Source organism: Prionailurus bengalensis, chromosome B1 (assembly GCF_016509475.1).
Source record: "Prionailurus bengalensis isolate Pbe53 chromosome B1, Fcat_Pben_1.1_paternal_pri, whole genome shotgun sequence".
In the NCBI taxonomy this organism is placed as follows: domain Eukaryota; kingdom Metazoa; phylum Chordata; class Mammalia; order Carnivora; family Felidae; genus Prionailurus; species Prionailurus bengalensis.
This window is the reverse complement of record NC_057344.1, coordinates 30,637,769-30,665,075: the sequence shown is the minus strand read 5'-3', so window position 1 is coordinate 30,665,075 and position 27,307 is coordinate 30,637,769. Positions and strand designations below refer to the sequence as shown.

The following is a 27,307-nucleotide window of genomic DNA, read 5'->3' as shown; positions in this document are numbered from 1 at the left end:
AATAAACGTTTAAAAAATTGTTTTTAAATAAAAAAAATAAAAAAATTAAAAAGTCTTCCATGGCTCGGTGTTGCTAAGCAGAACAGGGTCAAACTCTCATGCTGATAGTTAAGGCCTTTGCTCAAATGGAGCCCTTTGTCAGTTCTAATTTATTTCTCATTATGGCTCCAATCTGAGCCCTCTGTTCTAAGAAAGTTGGTCCCCTTGCTTCTTCTCATGAGACAACTTAGTGTTTATAAGGATATCCTTTCTAAAAATAACTTTATAAAGGTTACCTCCAGAATTTTGTGCATGTGGAAAATGCTGTACATTTTTACTAGCCTGTAGGAACTTTGAAGGGCCTAGTCTTTATCTTCCATACCTGGGACACAGTAGGAACAGCTGTTGGTTTTTAGGTGAATGGATTTTTTTTCTTGGTCTCCTGAGGTAAATCGAACACACAACATAAACCAAGAGCTCAACTCTAGCACAAAACTGATTAAATGAATGTCAAAACCTATCTAGGGATTAACATCACAATTTTCATGATGGAAACACACAATAGGTAGGTGCCAGGCACTGTGCTGGTTAATATTTCCTTGGACTCAAAGATAAATTTTGTCAGTTCTCTGTCCTGAAGGGACTTAAGAGTATAAAAGGGAAAACAAATATTAAATATTGTAATATCTACCTCTACCACTGCCTCCACTAGCAAAGTTGTGGGAAAACTTACCCTTCTTAGGCTAGAAAAGAACACATGATCTTCAAGATGGTACCTGGAAGTCATTCTCTCACCTTATAAGGGTCATCTATTTTATTTCAGAAAATGATAAGTTCCCTGTGAAATAAGACTCAGAAAGGACTAACTACTAATAGCTGAGAACATACCTTCCCTTCCTTCTTTTATTGACTGACTAAACCCTCAGAATACTTGTAAGGCAGGAAAGGCCACGGATATCAGAAGATTCATAAAGGTCTGAAGCCAGTGTAGGATCTAGAGTCCAATCTGTTTCTTCCTTTTCCTTTATTTTCTATTGGCATGTGCCCAACATAGCCTTCTTGCGCTTAAAAGCAGATAGTCTAAGATAAGGGAAAAAATAAAGTAGTGAGCAGAAAACTGAGGTTCTCATTTTGTTCTACCCACTAACACAAAGGAGAAATGAGGAAATTGCACTGCACACTCTCACAAGTATATCTAGCTTTAACCGCCTGTGTCTTGATTCTAAAGTCAGAAGTGTCTTTGGTGTGCGTTGTATTTATTGACAGATCCTATTTTCGGGGGCGCCTGGGTGGCGCAGTCGGTTAAGCGGCCGACTTCAGCCAGGTCACAATGTCGAAGTCCGTGAGTTCGAGCCCCGCATCGGGCTCTGGGCTGATGGCTCAGAGCCTGGAGCCTGTTTCCGATTCTGTGTCTCCCTCTCTCTCTGCCCCTCCCCTGTTCATGCTCTGTCTCTCTCTGTCCCAAAAATAAATAAAAAACGTTGAAAAAAAATTAAAAAAAAAGTTTCTACATGTTTATTTCAAGTTTTGAAGGTACAAGTTATTCTCAGAATTTAGATAGTAGCTGAAAGCACTGAAAACATAACTTTTAATAACCACCCTGAATAGTTGGTAGAATTTCAAAGTTTCTAATAATTTCAAAGTAAAACACTTGGGTTTTCCTCTAGCCTGTATTTTAAAACCAAGAACTCTCACCAAATGGCTGTTTGTGAGGTAAAATCCAAGGGGAGAATAAACATCCCCTTACTATAAAAATATCTTTCTATTTAGCCTACATTCTGTTCAAAATTCTGAACTATAAATCAAAATCTTAAATGTGGTTAAAATTGAAAAGACAAGAAATAACAAGAGTGTTGGCAAGGATGTGGAGAAAAAGGAACTTTCATCCACTGTTGGTGGAAATGAAAACTGGTATAATCACTGTAGAAAATAGTATGGAGTTTCCTCAAAAGACTAAAAATAGAAATACCATATGATCCAATAATTCTACTACTGGTATTTACTCAAAGACAACAAAAACACTAATTCAAAAAGATAGATGCACCCCTATGTTTATTGCAGCATTATTTACAATAACCAAGATAATGGAAGCAACCTAAGTGTTCATCAGTAGATGAAAGGATAAGGAAGACACACACACACACACACACACACACACACACACACAGGAATATTATGCAGCCATAAAAAAGGATGGCTCTTGCCATATGTGACAACATGGATGGGCATAGAGGGCATTATATTAAGTGAAATAAGTCAGACTGAGAAAGACAAATACCATGATTTCACTCATATGTGGAATAAAAAAAACACAACAAATGAGTAAATAAATAAAAAGCAGAGACCTATAAATATAGACAACAAACTGATTTTTGCCAGAGAGAGGGCAGGTGGGAGATAAGCAAAATGGGTGAAGGGGAATGGGATATACAGTTATGGAATACATTCCATATATTCCAATATGAATATATTCCAGTTATGGAATGAATAAGTCACAGGAATAAAAGGCGTAGCATAGAAAATACAGTCAGTGGTATCATAATAGCGTTGTATGGTGACAGATGGTAGCTACATTCATGGTGAGCATAACATAATATATACAGAAGTTGAATCATTATGTTGTATACCTGAAACTAGCGTAACATTGTGAGTCAACTATACTTAAGAAAATTTTTTTTGTAATTCAAATGATTCCTCTGAACAATTCCATTTATGTAATTTCTTTTCTATTTTTAAATTCTCTTTTGCTTATTTGGAGGGAAGTTGCATTCTTGCTAATTACATATTTCAATTAATGTTGTGACTAGATAAGACATGCCCATATTTACTGAATAAGAACATAATAAATACAAAATAAAAAGAAAGGTGCTGAATGTCCCTGATAAATGTTATCTGGAAGAAGAAATCTTAATTGTCCGTCATTATTGAAAATATTATTAAGTAATCTTAAAAGGCCCCAGACTCTGAGAGAATGAAACAGAGAAGTAATTACTTTTTATTCATAATGGGTATAAGAAGAAAGACCAGTTGTTTTCTGGAAAGCACCAGCATAGATAAGGTGTTAAGTATGTGTGAAGGTCACTAAGTGGTTTAAACACACAAAGATTTAACTCTTCTAAATAAAAGAGGGCGGGTATGGAGGCCTCCAGAAATCATCTGAAACCAAGGTACCTCTTGTGTCTGCTCTGCCACTGTAGGCTTCAGCTGTCAAGTTTACACCCCAGACTCTCAAGAGAAGAAAGAAGGAAGGGAAAAAAAGGCCCACGTCTACACTGGGCTGACTCCCTTTAAAGAGACTTCTCAGCTGTCCCACACCATAATTCTGCTTTCATCTCACTAGTCCGAACTCAGTGTCAAAGTCACCTCTAACTGCAAAAGAGGCTTGGAAATGCAGTGCTTCAGCTGGGTATGTTATGTTCGGCAATAAAACCGGGGTTCTGTTATTAAGGAGAGGGGGGATACTTGATCCTGGATAGGTGACTAGCAGTCACCTACTTTAGTAACCTAATGGGGATGTAACCCTCTGCTTTAGTAACCTAATGGGGATGTAAGCAAATGGAACATTAGGAAGGAGGAGGCAGTACATGAAATGGGACTATAGCGTTCATACATCACAAGTTTATGTGGTCTAAATACTATTGCTGGTGGGTCATTGAGACTTCTAGAGTTATCTATAGTACTATGATGAGTAACCACATGATAAGAAAAAGTCATCATTCCCTCTCTTGGTCTCAATTTATTTACCTAAAAAAAATGAAAGAATTTATTATATCAGTAGTTTTCAAACTTTGTCTCAGCAGCAGAATTCTTTTTTTCTCCCATTAGTTTATGCAGATTCCCAGGTAAGACTGATGAACAGGAAAACCTAGGCATCTGAAATGGGAGTCATGAGCTGGTCGCTCCATGGTCTTTCCTTTGTTCTCCACCATGGCCTCTGAGATACCCGAGAGCTGAAGTATGACAGTGTGAAATCCACTGGTCTTGCTTTTTGACTTGAACATTTCAGGGTTTGATGACTCAGACCAAAAAAGGGGTTTTGTCCATAAGCCTTCCTCTTTCCCTTCTGCTTCCTACTAACAAATAATCTGGGGAGAAAATTTCTGTTTTTATTTCTCATTTGGGAAGAAAGTAAGATTCTTATTTTTTATTTCTATTTGAAGAAAAAATAAAACAAATAAAATTCTTATTTTTTAATTTCTATTTTGGGGAGAAAACTCGGGAAGCCTTCTAATATCTGATGACTTTTTGCACAAAACTTAAAAATGTGGCCCTGTTCACAGGGCTTCTTTGGAATTCTTTACAAGTACAGATGTTCATGTCGTATGGCTCTCATACACTGATATTTATTAGACTAGATAAGTAGCTAAATTTGATGTGCATGTTGTTAGGGTTTTTTTTTTTTTTTTGCCCTAATAATGTTTCCCTCCATGAAGTGTTAACTTCTAAAGACCACAAAAGCATATTCCAGATAATCTATGTCCAATCACCCCTGATTTTCTATACATTTCTTAGTTAATGCTTGGATTCCCTCCAAAAGTGAATATTGAAAGGGGAAATTTGACTATATTCCATGCAGTCAATTTCATAAAGTCATGGAGAGGGAGAAGATGTTTTCCTACAGGAATTTTAGCGAAAGTGTTGGAGTTTAAATTTCATGTGTGGCTTTTCCTTTATGAGGATTAGCTGCTGTGCAAGTCTGAAAAAAATGCTAGGGAGAAGTAAAATTATAGATAGAGATAGTGTAAAACCAAGGGTGGCTTTGAATCACACTTAATAGGAATATAGAACTCTTTACACTTTCCAAGTTTTCCCCATTCCATTGAGACTCTTAAACTGAAATAATAATCTCTTTTCCCCTTTAAATAATTCTTGTCCTACTTTTAAGACTACTAGGGGAATAAAATAAAACACATGCAAAACTTAACATCAGCATTACTAAAACATATGTAACAGCATGTAGAAACTCCACAGACCTTGTAAAAACCCATTTAAGACCACAGAGAAAATCACCTAAAATACAGACCAAAATGTATTTGAATGGAGAGCATGGTTTGGAGGGCAGGAAACTTAGAATTTACTTTTAGCTTTTTCATTGCCCAAATCTCTGCCTACTGTGTAATCATTCTTATCTACCTAAACTGTCGTCTCACCCTTCATATAGTTGAGTGACAGTTTTCTCTTGTCTTCCAGAGATATTGGGAATGTTATGGTCATTTTCCTAATAGTCTTAGGTCAAATGAGGGAAGGTGGCTAAATAACCCAACCCATTACTGCTGTTGCAAAATCTAATAAAATACAAGACAGTATGGCTCTCATAGACTCGTGGACCTGGCATTAGACCTAAAGTCATTTACAAAACACACAAGTTTGTAATTATCTGCTATTCTCCCTGTGTTCATAGTTCTATGGCCAGATTCCCTTTGGTCGATCTAGATCATTTAATCTTCCCTTTACCCTTGACTACCAAGCATTATCTCCTTCATATTTAACCAGAAGTTTAAAAGCAAGAACTTATACATGTGACGGATTTCCTTCTATTCTAAAATCTAATGGATTCCCCTTGTGAGAGCTCAATGTGGTAGGAAATGAGGTGCTACAAATCAGTGGGCTTTAAGATTTCTCTTTTCAATGTTTAGGTCACTGGGGCCCTTTCTTTCTCTATTCTAATAGTTCCAAGCAGCCAAAGAGTCCCTAGTCCTTGACCTTAAACTTTGGGCTTGGATCCACAATCTTCGGAACTGGGAGTCAGCCCAAGTATAGCTCTTATCTGGCTGCAGCCCAAAAGTTTGGTAAAACTCCTAGATACAAAATATCCATAAACAAACAAAATTAACTAATACATTATTTTCGTGCCATTTGAATTTAAATCAGAGCAATTATTTTTAAAAAGGCACAAAAAAGTATTAAAGAATTTTCTAATTTGCAAAAAGATATTCTTTAGTAACGTGATGCTTCTTAGGGAAACCGGGTTAGGTCTTAGGGAAAATTTTGTATGACCTCCCATTAAATGAGGTTCTGCAATCACCCTTGACAACTCCACTATGTCAGGTTGTGGCCAGGGACAACCTCATGGTCATGCAACCTCTGCAGTCTCCCAGAACCCCATGTTTAGAAGGGCTCCATGCTTGGTTGAATGCCCTGGCATAGTCAGTCTTCTTGAAATTCTTTGAATTTGGGTTTTGTAAGTAAAGTTTGATGGACAATGAAGAGAGAAGAGACATACACCCCATTGTTTTTCTCACTGATTGTATATAGTGTTTGCCATGAGCACACAATTTCAGGGGACTCCCAATGCATGGGAATTCACTAATACTCAAAATGGGTTCAAGGCAAGCTTGTAATGTCTATGAATGAGTAAACAAGCATGCTGACAGCCCTAAGAAGCAACACTTTCTATTAGAATAAAAACTTGCTTTGAATTCAGGAGGATAAAAGGGCAGAAATTAGTGTCACCCTCAAAGACTTAAGGAATGCAGAGGCAGTAGTCCTCATCACGTCCTCATTGAATTGACCAGTTTGGTCCTTGTGAAAATAGGACAGAACATGGAAGATTATGATGGACTACATAAACTTTACCAATTGGCAGCCTCAATCACAGCCAATGTGTCAGGAGTAGGATTTTTACTAGAATAGACCTCTGAAGTTTGGCATACAGTTACTGATATAGCATATGCACTCTTTCATTGCCCATAAAAAAAAAAGGTCTTTTCATTCACCTAGAATAAACTGCAAAACAAATACATAGTCTTGTTTTAGGATTTTGCTAACTTTCCTCGCTCTGTCTTATTAAAATCATAAGGAACCTTGATAATCTTGACATTCTGCAGAGTATCATGCTGATCTCTTATGGTGATGACATCATGAAAATTAAATCTGGTGAATAGGAAGTGAAAAGAATTCTGGATAAGATCCGGTGGGATACAAGAGTGATAAAGAATGGGAAATACTCTGTACATATTTAGAGAGCTTCAAAATTTTTGGTAACCAATAGTCTAGGGCATTCTGGGATACACTCTCCAAGGTAAAAAAAAAAAAAAAAAAAAAAAAAGGAAAACAAGTTATTTCGCTTTATACTTCTTACTACTAAGAAATAAGCACAATACTTGATAAAACTCTTCATATATCAGAGAGAACATAGTGGGGAATATTGCTCAACACATTTGTAGACTGACTTGAAAATCTGCCAATTTGGGGTGGTGGCCAGAACAAGGGAGGCCTCTGCATCATGTTCTGGTTCTGACACACGGGTCCTGCTACTTGGATCATATGACCTGGCCTATCCAAAGTTGCTGTAAGTCTCCATAGCAGACCAGGATGAATTGTAGAATATATCCCAAGCATTAAAACTTGGGTTGCAATGCAGACTCCTTAGGTTCCAGAGTGAGGTCATGCCATTTGAGGAAGAGAAATATTCACTGTTTAAAAAACAGCTCTTCAGAGAATTGAATAAGGGAGATGGTGGAATAGGAAGCTCCAAACTTTGTTCTACCACAGAGATACTGACTTAGTAAAATACAGTACAGCAAGCCTTTATAAAACAGAGAAACCAATTAAAAAGTAATAGTTACAAAAATAATCACAAAACCAAGAATAGTTGTACTGAAACAAATGAGAAAAGCCATTGCATTTTATCCACAAGAGCTCTAATCCCAGTCAGTGCAGCATTGTGCAATGAGGAGAAAATGCTCAACCTGTAGCTTTTCCCATGGGAGGTGAGACAAGTGTGGACTGTATGTCTGAAGTTCTGGCTTTCCATGGGGCTGCCTGAGGGACTGGTTTCTGTCTCATCTGACTCAGAGCACCAATGGAGAACTGGCCTCGTTTGGAAGCCTGGGGGGTCACTGACAACTAAGGAGAGCTCAGCAGATTCCTGCAACACCAGGAGACCTGCAGTGCCACAGACAATTTTAAGATAGGTCATTTGAAATTATGGAGTCAGAGGAACAAAAAGAAAACAAGAATGCAAAGTAAAGAAAACCTAAGGGACTTTCAAATGAACCAATATAAGTATTATAGAAGTCTGTATAAAGAGGAGGAAGAAAAAAGGGTAATTTCTTATTTGAAGAAATAATGGCAACAGACTTCCCAATCTGAGGAAGGAAATAGACATCCAAATTCAAGAGACTTCAAAAAACTTGAACTAGGATAAATCTCAAGAGACACATACCAAGACATATTATGGTCAAATTGTTAAAAGTCAAAGACAAAGAGAGAATCTAGAAAGCAGCAAGAGAAAAGCAACTCATCACATACAAGCTCCCACAAGATTATCAATGGATTTCTTAGCAGAAACATTATAGGCAAGAAGGGAAGTGGATGACACATTTAAAGTGTTGAAAAAAAATTAACTACCAGCCAAGAATACAATATACAGCAAACTGTCTTTCAAAAATGAAGAAATAAAGGCCTTCTGGATAAAAGCTGAGGGAGTTCATACCACTGACCTGCCTTGCAAGTTGCTAAAGAAAGTCCTTTGGGTTGAAATGAAAGGATGCTAAACAAGAACACAAAAGCATGAAAAAACAGAAAGCTGTTTGGTAAGAATAAATGCATAGATAAATAGAATGGTGGTGCATAAGTCACTTTTAATTCTGGTAGTAAACTTTAAAAGATAAAAGCCTAAGGGTGACTATAACTATAAAACTAAGTGAGTACAAAATATAAAAAAATATAATCTATGACATCAATAACTTAAAGCAGGGGAGATTAAAGGAGTAAAATTTTGCACACGATTGCAATTAAGGCATTTTCAATTTAAAATGGATTAGTATTACTATAAGATGTTTTGTATAATCCTCACAGTAACCACATAGGAAATACACATAGAAGGTACACAAAAGAAAATGAGAAAGGAACCAAACCTAAAAAAAAAATCAACAAAATATGAAAGCAGCAGGAAAGGAAAAGAGGGATAAAATAACTAAAAGATGTACAGAAAGCAATGAACAAAATTGTAATAGTAAGTCCTTCCCTATCATTAATTACTTTAAATGTAAGTAGGTTAAATGTAAATGTAAATAGATTAAACTCCCCAACTGAAAGATAGAAAGTGACTGAATACATTTTAAAAGGACAAGACCCAACTAAATACTACGTGCAAGAGACTCATTTTAGACCTAAGGACACATATAGGCTGAAAGCAAAAGGATAAGAAATACATCTATGTGAATGTATCTGTATATGTATGTGAGAAAACATAGACTTTAAGTCAAAATCTTCATAAAGCCACAGAAGGATAAAAACATAAAAAGGTCAATTCACTAGGAATATCTAACAATTATAAATATATATGCATCTGACAGCAGAACATCCAAACATCTGAAGCAAACATCGCCAGAGTTGAAGGAAGAAATAGACAGTAACAATAATGGTGGAGGTTTCAATACCCCATTTTCTATTATGGACAGAATAACTAGATAGATCAATAAGGAAAGAGAGGATGTAAATAACACTATAGGCCAATGGGATATAACAGATATAAATAGAACGGTTCACTCAACATCAACAGAATACGTACTCTTCTCAAGTGTACATGGAACATACTCTAGGGTAGGTCACATGTTAGGCTACAAAGCATATCATAACAAATTTAGTAAAAGTGAAATCGTACAAAATTCCTTTTCTGATCACAGTGAAATGTAACTAGAAATCAATAGCAAATGGAAAACTGGAAAACTCAAGTACATGTGGAAATTAAACAGCATACTCTTAAGGAAAAAAGACTGGCTCATGAAGAAATAAAAGATATGAACAGGACCACAACTAGTGAGAAGATTGAATCAGTATTCAAAAACTTCCCGATGAAGAAGAGATGAGGACCAGATGCCTTCAGTGGAGAATTCTACCAAAATTTAAAAACATAACACCAATCCTTCTCAAACTCTTATAAAAAATTAAAGAGGAGAAAACACTTCCAAATTCATTTTATGAGGCCAAAATTACTCTAATACAAAAATTAAAACACTACAATAAAAAGGCTACAAACCAATATCCCTGATGAATATTGATACAAAAATCCACAACAAAATACTGGCAAACTGAATTCAACATCACATTAAAAGGATTGGGGCACCTGGATGGCTCAGTCAGTTAAGCGTCCAACTTCGGCTCAGTCATGATCTCACACTTTGTGAGCCCGAGCCTCATGTCGGGCTCTGTACTGACAGCTCAGAGCCTGGAGCCTGCTTCGATTCTATGTCTCCCTTGCTTGTGGTCCGTCTCTCTCTCTCTCTCAAAAATAAATAAACATAAAAAAATTTTTTTTAAAGGATTATGTACCATGACCAAATGGGATTTATTCCTGAAATGCAAGGATGGTTCAATATGTGAAAATCAATAAATGTAACACATCACATTAACAGAATGTAGGGGGGGAAATCAGATGATCATTTCAATTGCTGCATTAAAAGTATTTGACAAAATTAAACACTCTATCAACAAACTGGGAAGAAAGAAATTACCTCAACAAAATGAAAGCCACATGTGTAAAACCCATGTACAAATAGCCATTATATGGTCTATGTAGATAGAATGCATGGGATCAAGAACAAAAGAATTGGGGCAGGAGTAACTATTCTTACAATCACTTTCAGAGACCCCGTTGGGAAATTTATGCTTTCTGTCTCTACACCAGGCTCTGTTGGATTATATGTTCTATTCCTGGAATGGAAGGCTGATATCAGGGGACAGAGTGTAGGGTTCACTAACCCCAAGGCTACTGCTACTACTTAGTCATTTGGGGCTACTCATGCCGGTAGATATCTTAACTGGAGTATTTGACTACTATGAGGACATACTGTTGCTGCTGTACAATGCCATCAAGGAAAAGAAAGTCTGGCACTCAGGAGATTCACTGCGGGTGCCTGTTAGTACTCGACGCCCAGTCATAACCATGAATGGGTAGTTGCAGCAACTGAGCCTGGCAAAAATCTTAAAAATGGGGGGATTAGAAATCTCAGAAATGAGTTACCTTGCTGGCAACTGAAAGCAGCTGAAAGGACCTGGAAAACATGATAGAGGAAAAGGATGAATATTACTAATGAAATAGGCACTCGTTGAAGCCATAGGGACTGCAGGTGGCTCCACTTACCATCTTGCTATGTCTTTTTTTTCCTTAATCAACTTTGTGTGGCCACAACAGTGATGCATTCCTAACACGAGTGAACTCAACAAAGGACATGAGTAGATCCGAGAAGCACCAAGAATGATTGTAGCCGATGCCTTTGCTTCCTATCAGCTATCCTCTCAGGTCTCATTGTCCCCAGACACACCTGCAGGTTTGTACTTCAAACATAGCTTCTTTTTTTGCAAATCACTCTGACTGAGAGATATTTATGGCCGTCAGAACATGTTAAGCCCACTTTAGGACAGGCTGGGAGGATCTGGGGGTAAAAGTTATTTCTGCAGCTTCAACAAATGACAGACAGGAATTAGTAGACACATACCGAGGCTTTCTTGCTTTTGGGTAGGGCAGCTTTGAGAGATGGCTGTCCTCCAGCAGTCATCAGTGGGCCTGAGGACTAATTGCTCACAGTGGCCGATTGGTTATTAACATGTTCTATTGCCTTAATTGCTTTCCTTCTGGAATGGCCTCCCAAATAAGTGGACATCAAATCCAACTCATGGTCTGGTTCTGAAGGAATCCAGTTCACGGCAAGAGATTTTTAACCTAGGTTCACCTGAAGCCCCCATGAACTCTTAAACCCTATGCTATCCTGCAACGTCCCTTAAAATGTGGCCTATGGAATAATTGCCTTAGAATTACCTGGTGACAACTGTTTAAAATGAAGATTCCCATATAGTCAGTGATATTGTAATAGCATTGTACTGTGACAGATGGTAGTTACACTTGTGAGCATAACATAATATAGAGAGAACATGAGTCCCTATGTTGTCTACCTAAAACAAATGTCACGCTGTGTGTTAACTACATTCAGATAAAAAAAATTAAAAAGAAATAAATATGTAGTAGAAGGAAAAGAAAGAAACAAAGAAAGGTAGAAAGATTAAAATAAAATGAAATGAAATGAAATAAAATAAAATAAAATAAAATAAAATAAAATAAAACAAAACAAAAACAATATTCCCAGGCAGATGGGTGTTAAACACACTGTAGCTTGAAAATGATTTCAGTATTTTGAAGCCCAGTTAAAATTTCCAAGGCTAAGGAGAATTATCTTTCTACATATAATAATTATGTATCATTTCAAGTCACTTAGACTGTCCCTGAATGATTCTCTGCATTCTTCTTTTGTGTATGTATGTACGTTGCCTATGCTATATGCCTATGCGTATGATTACACTTTAGTATCTTATAGCATATCAAGAGTATTCTAAGAGCTAAAATAAGAAAATGTTCTAATCGTAGAAAAACAAAATCCAAGGAGCAGAAGAAATGTCTTGAGGCAATGGATTTTTGATCCTTCATTCTCTATCTACCAACAATTTCCCATGAGGTCCTGGAAAGGCCAGTTAACCTCTTAGTGCCTATGCTTCCTTATGTGTTAAATGGGACTCATAACCTTTATGATGTAAAGGCACTAAACAGATGAATTATTTAATATTATATGATCTATAATCTGCCACACAATATTATTTTGAAGATGCCCATGCATTATTGATTGCTGAATGCACTTACATTATTAGAGTATACAGTCTCACAAATTTCAGATATTATACACACTTTTTACTAGGTGGCTATAAGCTCCATGCTGTGAGGTATTTTTAGCTAAAGTGAATTAATCCTAGCTGACCCACACTGAAATGTTTTAAGGCTCTGTGAAAATGATAAACCTAATCTTCATAGTGGATGATAAATATTACGTATTTATCTGTAGGTCAATAAAACTTTGGCATTCAGGGATTTAATATCATGGTTTGTATTCTTTATTAACAACCTCAGAGGTTCATGTCACAGAGTAATCTGCAGTTCTATGGTGGCATAAATTTGAATTGTATACACAAAGAGCCTGATATGTGGAAGCCAGTCTCAATAGTGCCGAGGGGAGCTAGCTAGCTTCTCTTCACTTGTGCTCACCTTAGCCCTGTTCTCTTCTCTCAGATGCAGTAGCTGTTCTTAAGTGATAAAACCTTAGTATATTTGTGAAAAATGGCTCTTCTGGGAGAAATAAACCATTCCTAGTGCTGGTGATGAAACTGAAGAAGTCTAAGAAGTGCTTCTTCTTAGCCAGAGAAGAGAGATTTTTAATAACGTAAGGAATGGAATGTTGCACTTGGCAGATTTAAGTCCTTGATATGATGGAGTCCACCAAATGGGTATATGGAAACCAGAAAAATCACTTCATGAAATTATTTTAGCGAGCGTCCTCACCAAATCAAAATTTCACTCATTTGTGCATTTTTATTCTTTTTTGAAAATGGCTAATCTGAGCGTCAGAAAAGTTTTCAATTTTACTTTGTAGCATTTTATAGAAGTTATACGTTATGTTAGTGTCCTTTCTCATTTCTTTGATCAATTTTAGTAGTGTTTTAGTTAATTCTTCTGCATTTTGTAAGAGGAAATCACACAATTTCCAAATGAAGGGGTTACTGCCTACTTTTCGACATTTGAACCGTTAAACTTCTTATTTTGTTGTGCTGTATGAGCACTTCAGAAATAATGTTAAAAAACAGATATACTTGACATGTTCTATTGTTCTCAACTTGAATTGAAATATTTATGGAGTTTCCCGAAATGTATTTTATAGAACAATTGCCCTCCTTGAAGAAAGAAGTCTATGATAAATTAAACTTTAGAAACATGCCATACTCTGTCCCCATGTTAGAGAGTCAAAGAGTATATTCACCCATTTATTAAATGTGCTCAGAAGCTCTATAGTTTAATCTTCTATGGTTTAATTTTATTTAATCCTGGGATAAACAATCCTCCAGAAATTTAAAAAAAAAAACCAGGGAAATTTTTTAATGTCTTATCAAGCCAATAACTTTGATAACACATTAAAGGAAAAAAAAGTATTTAAAGCAGTATCAGTTTTTAATTTCATTCTTAATCAAGTTGGCTCATATGTCACCAATCAGTGTGAGAGCAGCAGTGTTAAGGAAAACCCCTGCTACAATGTCTCTAGTGGTCACTATAGAATGGACACTAAGCCCTCCAACCATTGAAATGAAGTCATGAGTGAAAGGTTTCCAGAGTGAACAATTTCCATGGGATGCCTGGCTGGCCCAGTTGGTAGAGCATGTGACTCTTAATCTCTGGGTAGTGAGTTCAAGCCCCACATTGGGTGTGGAGCCTACTTAAAAAAATGTTTCTTGCCAAAGTGGACAATTCCCATAAAAATAATATGAACAATTATTGCACTAAAGACTCTTGACCACTAAATTTTGTTGACTACTGAGACAAAATATACCTCTATTTCATTTTGCAGACTTACGGATTAGTCTAGCCGAAGAACCCTAAGCCAAAATGTATAAAATTTTTATCCATTTGCAAGTAGTTTTCCCGTTTGAACCATGATGTTTTCAATTCTTTGCTGGGTGATTGCATTATGCAACCCATGACCCTCCATTTCAGATTGTCTTGTTCATCAAAGCCACCTTGTCCATAAAGAATTGGCTACATCATAAACTTTATACAGACAAACATATGAAATACATTTATATAAATAAAAATCCCTTTTCTCTTTCATAACTTGTGTGTCCATATAAAAGTTAGTTTTATGAATGTTTAAAAATTCGCTGGTGCTGGTTGCTTCTATTTAGTTACATCTCTGTTCTTCGGTGAGATTTGCTTAAAGTATTCTTTTGCTTGTTTCTTGGTCAAATTTTGAGATCATACATTTTTTTTTTTACTATATTTTGAGACAGTCTATATATTTTGTTAATTATCCTTCAAAGATTTAAACACTTCACCATGTTAAGTCTACGCTGCAGTAATTTTGGATAACCTTAAATTTTTTCCTATTTCAGTCATATTTATTCGTATATTTAGGTTTTCTATATTCTCTGTAATCAATATTGGTAGTGTTAATTTTCCTTAAAAGTATCATTATTTCCAGATTTGGGAAGTCCAAGAAATATCTTTTACTCATGGCTATAATGAATAAAAACAGAAAGTACGCTGTACTACCTTCCCGCTCACCTTTTCCTCACATTGGGAAGGGAAAAAAAAACAGAAGAGAAGGATAGTGACAGTAGTAAGATCAAAGGTGCACCGAAAGAGACCTGCTGTGGGAGAATGGAATAGGAAAAGCTGCTTTATTATTCCTTTCCACAGACCTCGTATTAAAAGACGAGTTATTATATAAGAAAAGTGAAGGCGACTATTACAAGGCAAAGGATGTGCTGTCACAGGTTTAGGCAGGCCACTGTCAACCAAGTTTCTTCAACTATAAAAAAAGTATTTATGTTAACTATATTCAACTTTTTGTAAGAGAATTAGGTCAAATTAGGTCTACATTTCTCTGAAATACAACCCGATATAAATATAAACTAGTAGTATTATTTTATAAATTTCATATGTTCCAATCCTGACTCATTCTCCTCTAGCAAATTTCCGATTTTAAATTATAAAAGATCATTTTTTTTTCCCTGGGGCAGATGACCCAGAATGGTACAAGTTGATGACAGGTTCTGGCTGACCATAGGACTATCCAAAGAAAAAAGTGCTTACATGATCAGTTAATATATTCATGATTACTGAAAATGAGTTGTGATCACCAATATTGGTCTTCTGGAACAATTTTTAAATAAAATTCAGCAAATAATTGTAACTTCAGAACTACTACTGCCCTCCCTGAGTCAGTACTACGTGTAAAAAAAAAAAAAAGGAATATATATTTAAAAGATGTGATACCTTGACAAGAAATGTGTTCAAAAGAGAGAAAGATATTGGCCCGCAGCCCAACTACCGGTCTTCTGTTCATTAACATCGCTTTCTATGTACCCTTCTATCTAACCTGCCCAACTCCTGCCTCCATGACCTAGGCAATTTTTGGTTGGTTCTCTAGTCATGGCTGCTGGGAAAGTTATTTGATTTCTTTCCTATTTTTAACATCATTTCCCTCTTGTTTTACATTTTGCCTACTGTTTTGTTCACAGTGGCAACATCTCCCCAATAAAGAGGATTTATACTTCCTGAAAGCCGTCATTTAGACATTCCACAAATGTCTCTAACTTTCTCTTGCCTCTACTCCTGTGGGTGGCAAATAGTATTTTGGTCATTAAAAGCAAGAATTGAGAACCAAGGGGAAAAAAGTGTACTTAATTGAAGCCCAAGGTGTTAAGACCATGGAAATATCATTCCACAGCTCATTAAAACATCCATAGACATGAATTTCTCTAGAGGAAATTAACCAAATGAAATGTCCATGCTCCATGCTATCTGTAGGCATCAATTTGCATAGCTGCAGAGTGAGGAGGGGGAAGTGCCAGTGGTCCTGCAGACCTGTGGGTTAATCTGCATATCAGATGCCCCGAACTGGGGACATTACATTAAAAATGAACTCCACGAATTTCATGAGCTTATTTGGGAGTGTGTATATGACAAGGAGGACCCGCTCATGAATGTAAAGCATTTAGATAAGCAGAGGCAACAGACGCACAATAATGGCTGTGCTGTAGAGGTGCAAATCTAATTTTCTCATATCTTCCTCCCTCCCCACTGGGTAACCCGATTTCTTAAGATAAAATGACTGAGATGTTTCAGCAAAGACCAAGAAAATCGGGTGAACAACTGTAAATAATTGGCCTATGCTGTGAGGCACACAGAGTTACATGACACTTGGGAAACTAATAATATTTATTTACAAATTACCTTGAACACTGGATCCTTACATTCTTCCTATGCTAGGGGTATTGTTTTGATTACTTTTCCACTTTTCAGATGGAATAAACAACCCAGGCTCGGAGATAGATATTCAATGACTGGTCCTTTGCTTTATAGCTACTAAGCAAAGAACTGGGACCCAAACCCTGGTGGGTGACCTCCAAACACCACGCTTTCCCTGCCTTTGGCAGTTACCAACCTTGTGGGAAGGTACGACGCACCCACGTGAAATAACAGAGAATTAAGCAGAACACATAAGGGGGACACTGGGTGAGTGTCCTCCCTTTGCTGACAAACTGCAGCTGGTGGATCCAGATGGCATATTTGACTATTAGCAGCCGACGCTGAAGCAATCCTGAGACTAGCTTGAAAGGTTCTTCTTAACCTCATTTAGTGGGACACCCATATGAAAAATATTGTTACATATGTCTGTAAAACATGTATTGACTCAGTCTGCAAGCAATGCTTGGATTTGCCTTCCACTGTGGCTAACATATGAATCCAGTGTGACTAAAGACTCTTCAGGCCCCTTTGGTTCTGGCTGTTCTCTACCTCAAAAGGTAAACAAAATCTCCAAACTTTCCCTTTCTCACACATCACCTCATGTATTTTGAAAATTGTTATTGAAATGCTTGGAAGTGGGGCACCTGGGTGGCTCAGTCCGTTAAGGCTCCAACTCTTGATTTTGGTTCAGGTCATGATCTCTTGGTTAATGGGATCGAGACTCATGTTTGGCTCTGCATTGACAGTGTGGAGCCTGCTTGAGATTCTCCTCTCTGCCCGTTTCTCAATCTCTCTCTCTCTCTTTCTCCTCTTTCTCTCTCTCAAAATAAATAAATAAACATTAAAAAAAACACTTGAAAGTTAGAGCATTCAAAGGAATCCCCCACCCCCATGTTTGAGTGCTCTCTGAACTTGGGATTTAGACTCAGAGACTCTGACCATTTCTTATAACCATCATTGTTCCTTACTGAATTTTCCCAAAAGGTATAGATGGGAGTTAGTTCTAAAACATTCAGATCATCAGAAAGGATAAACAGATTTTCTGGGTGACTCCTTCAGCCTGTTACAAATTACTTTTTAGGAGAGGACATAAGGTTCTTCTCTCCCTTATAATAAATGCCAGCTATTGGATCATTGTTTCTAAACCATGATTAGAGCTGTCCTGAGAGCCTCATGCCAGGTTCCCTTGGCCTTCTACATTAGCATATAGTTGCATGGTTTCTTCGTTCCAGGAAAAAGCCCTGAGACAACTCGGCTGTCAAAAATATGTTTTTCCCTAAGTGGGAGGTCAATAGCATCTTCATATCCTCGGCCGAGAAGAAGAAATGAGATGCCAAGTGTGACACCCACTAATCATCTACCTTTCAGGGCTTGATTAGGTAATTTTCTTCTAGAATGAAGAAGCTGACAGAAATGCTTTCAAGATGGAACGAGGGCTTGTAAACCTGCCTGACTTATTATTTTCTGCCTGAAAGCAATAAACATCTGTTTTCTTGATAAAGTAACCAGGTTCATATTTGAGGAGAACACGGTTATAGTTGGCCTCCCAATTATTGATTCTTCTTGAGAACATTGCCCCGGGGGCTCTTTGCAGTGAAACACTGAACTTTACCCCAAGTCCTCCAGATTCCCTTACACAGTCTGTCAATAGCCCAAATTCCATGCCGTGAGACATTTTTTTTTCATACTATAAAATGTTGGCAAATCTGTTGAGCACGGAAAGTAGATACTAGCTGTTCACTTTGATTGAGGTATTGGAGCAGGCCAAAGCTTAGGGAAGAGACTCTCACATATAAATAAGTTTTACTCCTGAATAGCCAGAAGTCATTTCCTTGGACTTAGATAAGTAGAAAGGTCTAGAAAGAGATGGGATTGTCGTGTGTGTGTGTGTGTGTGTGTGTGCATGTGTATGTGTGTGTATTGTGTCTGAGTCTTACTATCACTTTTAGAATACGCAGAGTTGATTCTTGACTAACAAAAGTTTATTCTATTATTTACCATGTTATATGTGTAACAAAACAAACTATTCTTTTATTCATTCATTTATTCAACAAAGCTTTTTGAGTATATGTGGCAGACATTCTTTCAGGTACTTAAGAAAAGGTTAAGAAACAAAAGACAACAACCCCTCTCCTCCTGGAAACTTAGATTCTAGGCAATAAATAACAGCACAGTAAATAAGGAGACTGCACATTGGCGGGGGTGGGGGGCAGTATGAACAGAATAATGGAAATCAGAAAAGCCAGACAGAGGTAGTAAGTAGAAGATAGTTGGGATTTTTAGAAGAATGATCAGAATTGCAACGTACTGAGAAGGTGACATTTGAGCAAAGGTTTGATGGATGTGTGAGGGCTATCCATACGGGTCTTCAAGGAAGAACATTCTAGGGAGAAGAAAAAGCCAGTGCAGGGCTAGAAGGGCAAGAAGGCAAGAGCATGTGTGGGAAGTTCAAGCAGCATCAAGGAACTCAATATATCTGGAGAGAAGTGATCAAGCAAGGAAGTAGCAGGATTTAATGTCAGAGAAGTAAGACTGAGAGGCAGAAAGAAGCAGACTTTTTTGACTGTAGTAAGAACTTTGGCTTATACTCTGAATGAAATAAAGTCTTTTACAGGATATTAAACAATGGAGCCATATGAACTGACTTGCATTTTAGAAGAATCACTCTAGGGGAACCTGGGTGGCTCAGTCAGTTGAGCATCTGACTTCAGCTCAGGTCTCGATCTCACGGTTTGTGGGTTCAAGCCCCGTGTCAGGCTCTGTGCTGACAGATCCTGGAGTCTACTTCAGATTCTGTGTCTCCCTCTCTCTCTGCCTCTCCCACTCATACTCACTCTTTCTCTCTCTCTCTCTCTCTCAACAATATATAACATTAAACATTTTTTAAAGAATCGCTCCATTTGCTTTGCTAAAAGAGACTGTGGATGTCGGGAAGCAAGTATGGAATCAAGGAGGTGTTTCAGGAGATTATTGCAACAGTCCAAGCAAGAGGCTCAGGAAAGTGTGATAGTGGTAGTGAGACGTGTAGAGCTCTGAATACATTTTGAAGAATCAACAGGATTTCATGTTATGTTGGATGTGAGATGTGAAAGAAAAGAGTCAAGGATGACATCAAGATTTTTGGCTTGAGCAACTGGAAGGATGGCAATGTATCAACTGAGATGGGGAAAATTGTGGATGAAATAAACTTGGGGGGAAATACCATAATTTCAGTCTTGACATGTTATGTTTGAAATGCCTATTAGATATCCTAATGGAGATGGTACATAGCAGCTATATTTATACATGTGGATTTCAGATGGAAGATCAAGTGGAGGCATAACTTTGGTATAATTGTTTTTATTGTTTTAGGTTTTTTTTTATTTTTTTTTAACGTTTATTTATTTTTGAGACACAGAGAGACAGCAGAGCATGAACAGGGGAGGGGCAGAGAGAGAGGGAGACACAGAATCTGAAACAGGCTCCAGGCTCTGAGCAGTCAGGACAGAGCCCGACGCGGGGCTTGAACCCACGGACCGTGAGATCATGACCTGAGCCGAAGTCGGACGCTTAACCAACCGAGCCACTCAGGCACCCCAGTATAATTGTTTTTAATGTTTATTTTAGAGACAGACAGTGCATGTGAGCAAGCCGGAGAGGGGCAGAGAGGATCCCAAACAGACTCTGTGATGCCCACAGAGAGCCCTATGCAGGGCTTGAATTCACAAACAGAGAGATCATGACCTGAGCCAAAGGCCAACGCTTAATCTACTGAGCCACCCTGGCCCCCCGATTTGGTATAATTTTTAGGTATGTATGGTAATTAAAATCATACTGCTGGAGGACATCACCAAAAGAATAAATGTGGACGGAGAACAAAAGACTGAGCCCTGGAGCATGCAAAAGAGGTCAGAGATAAGAAGAGGAACCAGTAAAGAAGAAAAAACAAGACAGCATGGTGTTCTAACCTGTAGCAAGAAGGCGAGAGTTACTAAATGTACAGGAATGTGTAATTAGTAAGGTAGAGACTGAAATAGACCACTGGATTTAGCAATGTAAGTCTCATTGGTGACCTTGAATAGGCTGTGTAAGAATGAGAATATGGCTGGTGACAACAGATGTGGAGAGCCTGTGTAATTTCTTTGTAAATAAGTACAAAAATTGGGGGGGAATGGAATCAAAATAAGTTTTTTGTTTCCTAAGAGAAATAATGATGTTTACATGCCATGCTGATGGAAAAATCCAGGACAGAGGGGGTGGGGTGGGAAATGATGCAATGAAGAAGAGAGGATTCCTAAAGGAGTCCCTGGGGTAAATGAAAGTCGTTGAGATGTGGTGCACAGGATGGATTAGTTTGGATGGGAGCATAGGTCTTCCATCTGTGGTTATAGGTAGACAGACAGAGTAGGTGGGGGCAGATGTGGATTAGTGGGGAGAGGTAGTCATGTGAGTCTTTTGAATGCCTCTGTTTTCTGAGTGAAGTAAGAAGCAAGGTTATCAGGTCAACATTATAAGGAGAGGGGAGAAATTTTTGAAGGTTTGAAGAAAGGAGAAGGTGACATATAGTTGTTTATACCTTTGATGCTTAAAGTGAGGTCCTCGGGCCAATAGTCTTGGCATCTTAACAGGATCCCAAAGCGTTTCACATGCACATTAAAATTTGAGAAACTCTGGTCTTGACAGTCATAGTGGAAAAAGCGTGAGCTTTTGGTCCAAATAAACTGAATTCTAACTCTGCCATTTAGAAATCAGGGTGATTTTCAGAATGTTACTTAACCTCCGTGTATAGGTTTCCTCGTCTGTAAATTGGGGAGAACTATTAATATTAGTCTAGTAGAAATAAAGGGGGTTGTGTTAGTAGTTGTAATAACAATCAGTAACATTCACTGAGTGCTTTATCTGTTGAAGTCTTGGCAGGAAACAGAATTCACTCACATGGTTTCAATAAGCGGTTCTCAACTCTGGCTTCATTACCTGCAGAGGTCTTAAACAACACGAGCGCCCAGGCCCCAACCCAGGCCTGTTACATCAATCTCTGGGGATAGGGGCCCAGGCATTTGTAGTTTTCAAAAGCTCCCTTGGTGATGATAATGTGCAGTAAGAGCCGAGAACCACTGCTTTAAGTGAGTAGATTTTAATGAAGGGACTACTTACAGAGATTTGGGCAGAGTTAAGGAAACAAAAATGGGATGTTCACGCACTCAGGGAGCAGAAACAGAGGGAAGACATTAACCTTTCTGGGCTGCAGAGACAAGGGGAGCAAACGGGGTCACTGCAGCAGCGAAGGAAGGGCCACCAGGTGGAGTTTCATAATGGAGGGACTGGGTTACTGCCAGAGAAGTGAGCAGAGGAGGGCAGGAAGGAAATTCTCCATTCTCTCTCTCTCTTCCTACCTTCTGCTTTCTGGACACTTCCTCCCATTGGCTGGCCCCAAACTGAAGCTGGCAGGCAAGGGAACCTGTGTGATGTCGTCCTTTCTTTCCTGGAAAGGGACCAGGAGGAAGAAGGTGGGAGAATGAGTAGTGGGAGGCAGGGGGTTGCCAGGGGTCAAATGGAGAATAATCACCCCAAGCACTTACTATGGACCAGCTCTCTTCCAAGTGCTTCACATGTATTAACATTTTAGTAAGTGGCTTCATTCTTTTTTCATTAGAATTCAGTACTTTTTTATTGAACAAGGGATATGTTCCAGGTCAATTAATTATGGGAGACAGTTAAATATTTCAAAGTTTTCATGCACACTATCACCAGAAGAGTGCTTTGAATTATTCTTCAGTAGTAAGGCTGAAGCCCAGAGCTCAGCAGGCACATTCTCTAGGCCCCTAGTAGATTCTTGGTAATCACTTGGTTATAGAAATAAAATCTGGATAATGAAACAACTTGCTTTTGTCCTAATGACCCAGCTTTCTAATTTGTCTTAGGAAAACATGATAGAGAAAGACACAGAGGGCCCCCAAGCTGCAGATCCTGCCAGAATTCTAAGGCGTTTTACGTGAACTACATGAAGAAGTCGACAAGACCGACGATATTTATAAGTGTTCTCTGTTGTAAGATATATTTTGATATAATTAACAACAGTTCTGAGAAAACAGGCAGGACGTTTGAGGAAACAGGCAGGAGAGGACAACTGGCTGGAAAGAGGCAGATAAAGAGTTCCATCTGGCAAAGATGGAGCACCAAAGATAATCTGGGTCACATTTTGGAGCTATTGATTAAAAGGTAACCAACAAATACTAACGGATTTCCCACTCAGAAGAGGGAGATTTACTTATTTTGGCCCAGAGGCTAAAGTCCAGGCTATAGGTGGCTCTCCGTGGACTCCTCTGGAACATTGTGGATGGGAAAATAAGCAGTACTCGTGGAGGTAATGAGTCAGGCAAGGCTCATCTTGGGCAACAACCACTTTCCTCTGCAGTGACCCCATTTCGCTTGTGGATCAAAAAGACGTAGCCAGGAAAAGTGAGGACTGGGACTGGGCACCCGGGGTGGGGCCGAGCTGAGCCATCGATCAGAAGGAACACAAGTACAACCCACACAGGGCAGTTCTGCAGCATTTGCTCTCCAGCCTTTTGCTTCCTCTGACTGCATTCATCATCGCCTTACCAGGGGTTAGATCAATCTATTGCCTTTAAAACTTGTGGTAAAGCATCTCTTTTGAAGAATGTGCTCCGAGGGAGAGATCATACTTCTTTAAAACAACCTTCTGTCGGTCTGTTTGTCCAATGCAGGCTTCCCAGATGCCTCATTAGAATTTCATTCCAAGAGCTGGCTTTCAGACCACATTGAGCAAATCCTCTTAAAGGTGTTAGTTGGCATATCATCTTGTTAGAGGTTTCTAGAGAAGAGAAAAGTCTACTAAATTCAGAGACATTCTTTCCTAATATTGGAATTCAAGCACCGTGACAAGTCTATGAGAGAGAGAAATTGTTCTCGAAGCCTGCCATACCCAAAACGGTTTAGACTGCTTTCACATTCCGATACTCGACTAAAGAGTTAATGAAGACTGTGTCTTAGCACCGGTGGTATTTATTTAACGTGCACTGTAATCCCAGCTGACACTTCCTAATGAGTTTATTGCTGCTGTGGAGTTAAAGCTCCCCCACTCAATAAGCATAAACTTGAGTGTCAAAAATGAAACATAGTCGGCCCTGGTGCTTAAATGGCCTGTATCGATCCTCCGGCAGTCTAACTGCTGTAGTCTGGTGCCAGTTCTCTAATTTGTGCCCTGAAGTGTGCAGCCACACTTGATTTAGATGTCAGAATGAGGCAGCACTCAGTTTGAGAAATCAGCTGAAACATTCTTAAAAAAATTGGTCTGGATAGCTTCACCTTGCATTGTAAAGATCATTGCTCTCGTGTAAACAAGGGGCTAAATAATATTATTCCCATAGACTTTTTTGAGGGTGTTTTATCAAAGGAAATGTCCTCAGAGTCAAAGCTTGCTGTGTTTTGTGCTTTATCTGTACAGAAAATTCCATTTAGAGAAATTTAATGCCAAAGCTGTAAGATCTGCATTCCTAGAGAATGACTATTTAGGGCATTGTCTTTGAATATGAAGTAAACACACACTGAGAATGTTTGTATGAGGTTCTTTCAATGGCCAAGATATGCTCACTATTCCTAGGAGTCAAAAGGACTCAGACAACTTAAAGATGTGTGGCATCTGCAAAACACCACTATGTTCATAGCTATATTCTTGTCTCAGAGAAATCATCTGCCATTTCCAATGACATCAAAGACGGTGGTTGAAGAGCTAACAGCAGGAAGGTCAGCCAAATTTCTACTTAACACTGGCAAAACACGAGAGAAGCTCATGATCTCCTTCAAAGTTCAAATGAAAAATCCAAACGCTTAGAATTATAATCTCGACTTTAGAAGAGACTTATAGAGCAACTACTTGTTATGACAAAAGAAATACGTGCCCCGCAAAAAAACTGAAGTTAACTTGTCCAAGGTAAAGAGCTTGCCAAGAGGTAAGGAAAGGACTCGAATTCAAGTCCTGGTCCCCAAACTTTGTCTAGTAGGTCGACTTTTTACTAGAATGGTGTGCATTTTACTTTAATCACATAACTTCCAGGGAAAGGGTCTTCACTTTCTTTTTGTTGAAGTTTGATATTGTTACAGAGATAACCTCGATGTTCTGAAAAAGTCATTAGCAAAGTGTTCTTCAGATTTCCTGTTCTTAGAAAGCATGCTTTCCTAAGTTTTTCAGTCTACAGGTTTCCTTCAGTTTTCTTGACACGAGATATTTTGATAACTGTTCTTTACCCTAAAATATTTGATCATATACAGTGTCATATAAATGCACAGTGTCAGTTTTAATCCACCCTCTCGGCAGTCAGCAAACTTGTAACCAGAAAACCAGAAGCTACAACCGCTCTGGTGATCAATAGTACAGGTTTTTTGAAATAGAACAACTGAGTATTAGAAATGGATTTCTTTGGTTAAAGTAATGACTAATCACCTAGCATAATAGGTGCCAGAAATAAGTTCTCCATGACGAAATGAATGGTTTTCAAGCTTCATGGTTAGGCTAAAATAGTTTAGGGACACTCCACATTTGCATAAAAAGGGTACAGGAATATTGCAGATTCTTTAAATTTACCCTTGAAAGGGCACCTGAGCCTGTATTCTCAAGTTGTCCTGCATCCAGACGAGTCAGTTATAAGCCTGATGAATCTCGCTTCAGAATTCTTTCATCAGCCACAAGTAAATTGGTCATTCAGGGTGTGGTCACAGCATCTAAAAGGAGAGAGGATATCTAGGAGGACCGAAGGTCCTGGTTTGCTTGGGACTGAGAAGTTTCCTGGACTGATGAGTTCCATGCTGCCTGGACCGAGGACAATCCTGAGCAAGCTGGGACCATTGGTACCTTACTCTGCGGTTCTGTGAATTGCTAGGTTGCCTGTTTGCTAGTAAATGATGATCTGTGTGTGAGAATTTGGTCTGACACTTGTTTTAATTTTACAAATTACCTGATAAGTTCGTTGAGGGAAACCTTATATTTATAACACCTATTCCTCACTGTTGATGCAACCAGTATATTTTTTAAAAACCTAGTGGTTTTGTGGCCGAGTTGACCTAGGGGCATATGCAACAGATTGAGAGGGGTGGAGAACACGTTTGACGTCATACTGGTCTGGATATTTGTGTACCTATAAAGTCATATAAATGAAACCCTACACACTCAAACACAAACAAACAAAATGCAAAAACATACATATACATAACCTGTAAAAAAGAGGCAAAAATTATCTTATGATCTTGTGGTTAGCAGCCATCAAAACCTTAACTCTTTATATTATATTGTATTTATAAAAAGTTTTATATTCTAAAAAGTTTATATTATAAATTTATATTATAAAAAGTCTGTATATGGAGGGAAACTTCAAGGGTCACACCAAGCAAGATCTTGAGAATTGTTCGAAATGACTGAAAACCCCTTCACCCAGGTGTACATTTATGAGACTACACTTACCATGATGAGCACTTATTAATGTAGAGAATAATCTATAGATTCTATCGAATCACTGTAATGTACACCTGAAACTAATATATCATTGCATGTCAACTATACTGGCTTTAAAATTAAATGTGAAAAATAAAAAAATGACTGAAACAAAGATAGTAATATACAGTTTGGTTTCTTAGAACATGAAGAATCTCCCTTTTTATATTTAACGTAAGGAAAAAAATACAATTTGCCTTGCCTTTTCCCTTGCGTAGTGATTATTTGCGTGGTGCTGAAACTTCCAAAAGAATTACAGAGAAAGGCAAAAGCAATGCTAAGAGAGTACATTTTCAAAGAAGAATGCTTCTTCTGAGGTGTCACGGCTGAGCCTTGGAGAACTTGTCATTTTGTAGCGTGGACAGTGTAGGTCCTAACGCACAAGCATCGCTTGCCAGTAACCTAACTGAATGTCTGCACTGCATTTTAACCCAGCGTGGCCTGACGTGGTCACTCTCAGATGGAGTGAAGCTATTCCCAGTGGTCTGCAGGGTCCTTTTGTTTGCCTGGATCTTCCATTATTTTATGAGCACGGTATTGAGCATGGAATGCAACCGCCCACTGAAATGGCAGGCCTTTTGTCTCAACACAGTGTTTTCAAAATTATTACAGAGAAGAGATTATGCTAAAGGTTTCACAGACACCGAAAGGCAGCACAGCGGCAGCTATACTCTACTTGCAAATTAAAATCCGAGCTGTGAATTTCAACAAATTAGATGAATTTGGCTAATTGTATCTGCAGTTCATTACTGATGAGTCACGAACTTAACATATTTCTGGCATTTTCAGACTCTGGGGTATCTTTTTAACAGGTACCTGCTGGGGCCAGACTATATTTCCAGACCATTTTGCTAAGCAGGTCATGAAAAGTCCTGGAAGGCCATCCTTCTCATCATGGGCTTTTTGTCCAGCTACACTATGAAAAGCAAAATTAACACTCAGGCCACTAATCTGATCTTTTCCTCCCCCCCCCCCTTTTAGGGTTCTATGATACATCCCATACCACCATTCCTGGCCTAACCACAAAGTCATCATCTGGGTTACTCACATGA

The 27,307-nt window shown here is 38.3% G+C and overlaps 1 long non-coding RNA gene across 1 annotated transcript; it reads left to right on the top strand.

Moving 5' to 3' along the window:
• Positions 1 to 11,124: 11,124 nt before the first annotated feature.
• Positions 11,125 to 24,326, top strand: LOC122471921. Its single transcript, XR_006294309.1, has 2 exons — positions 11,125 to 11,255; positions 22,669 to 24,326. It is a non-coding gene; the product is annotated as an uncharacterized LOC122471921 (long non-coding RNA).
• Positions 24,327 to 27,307: the final 2,981 nt, after the last annotated feature.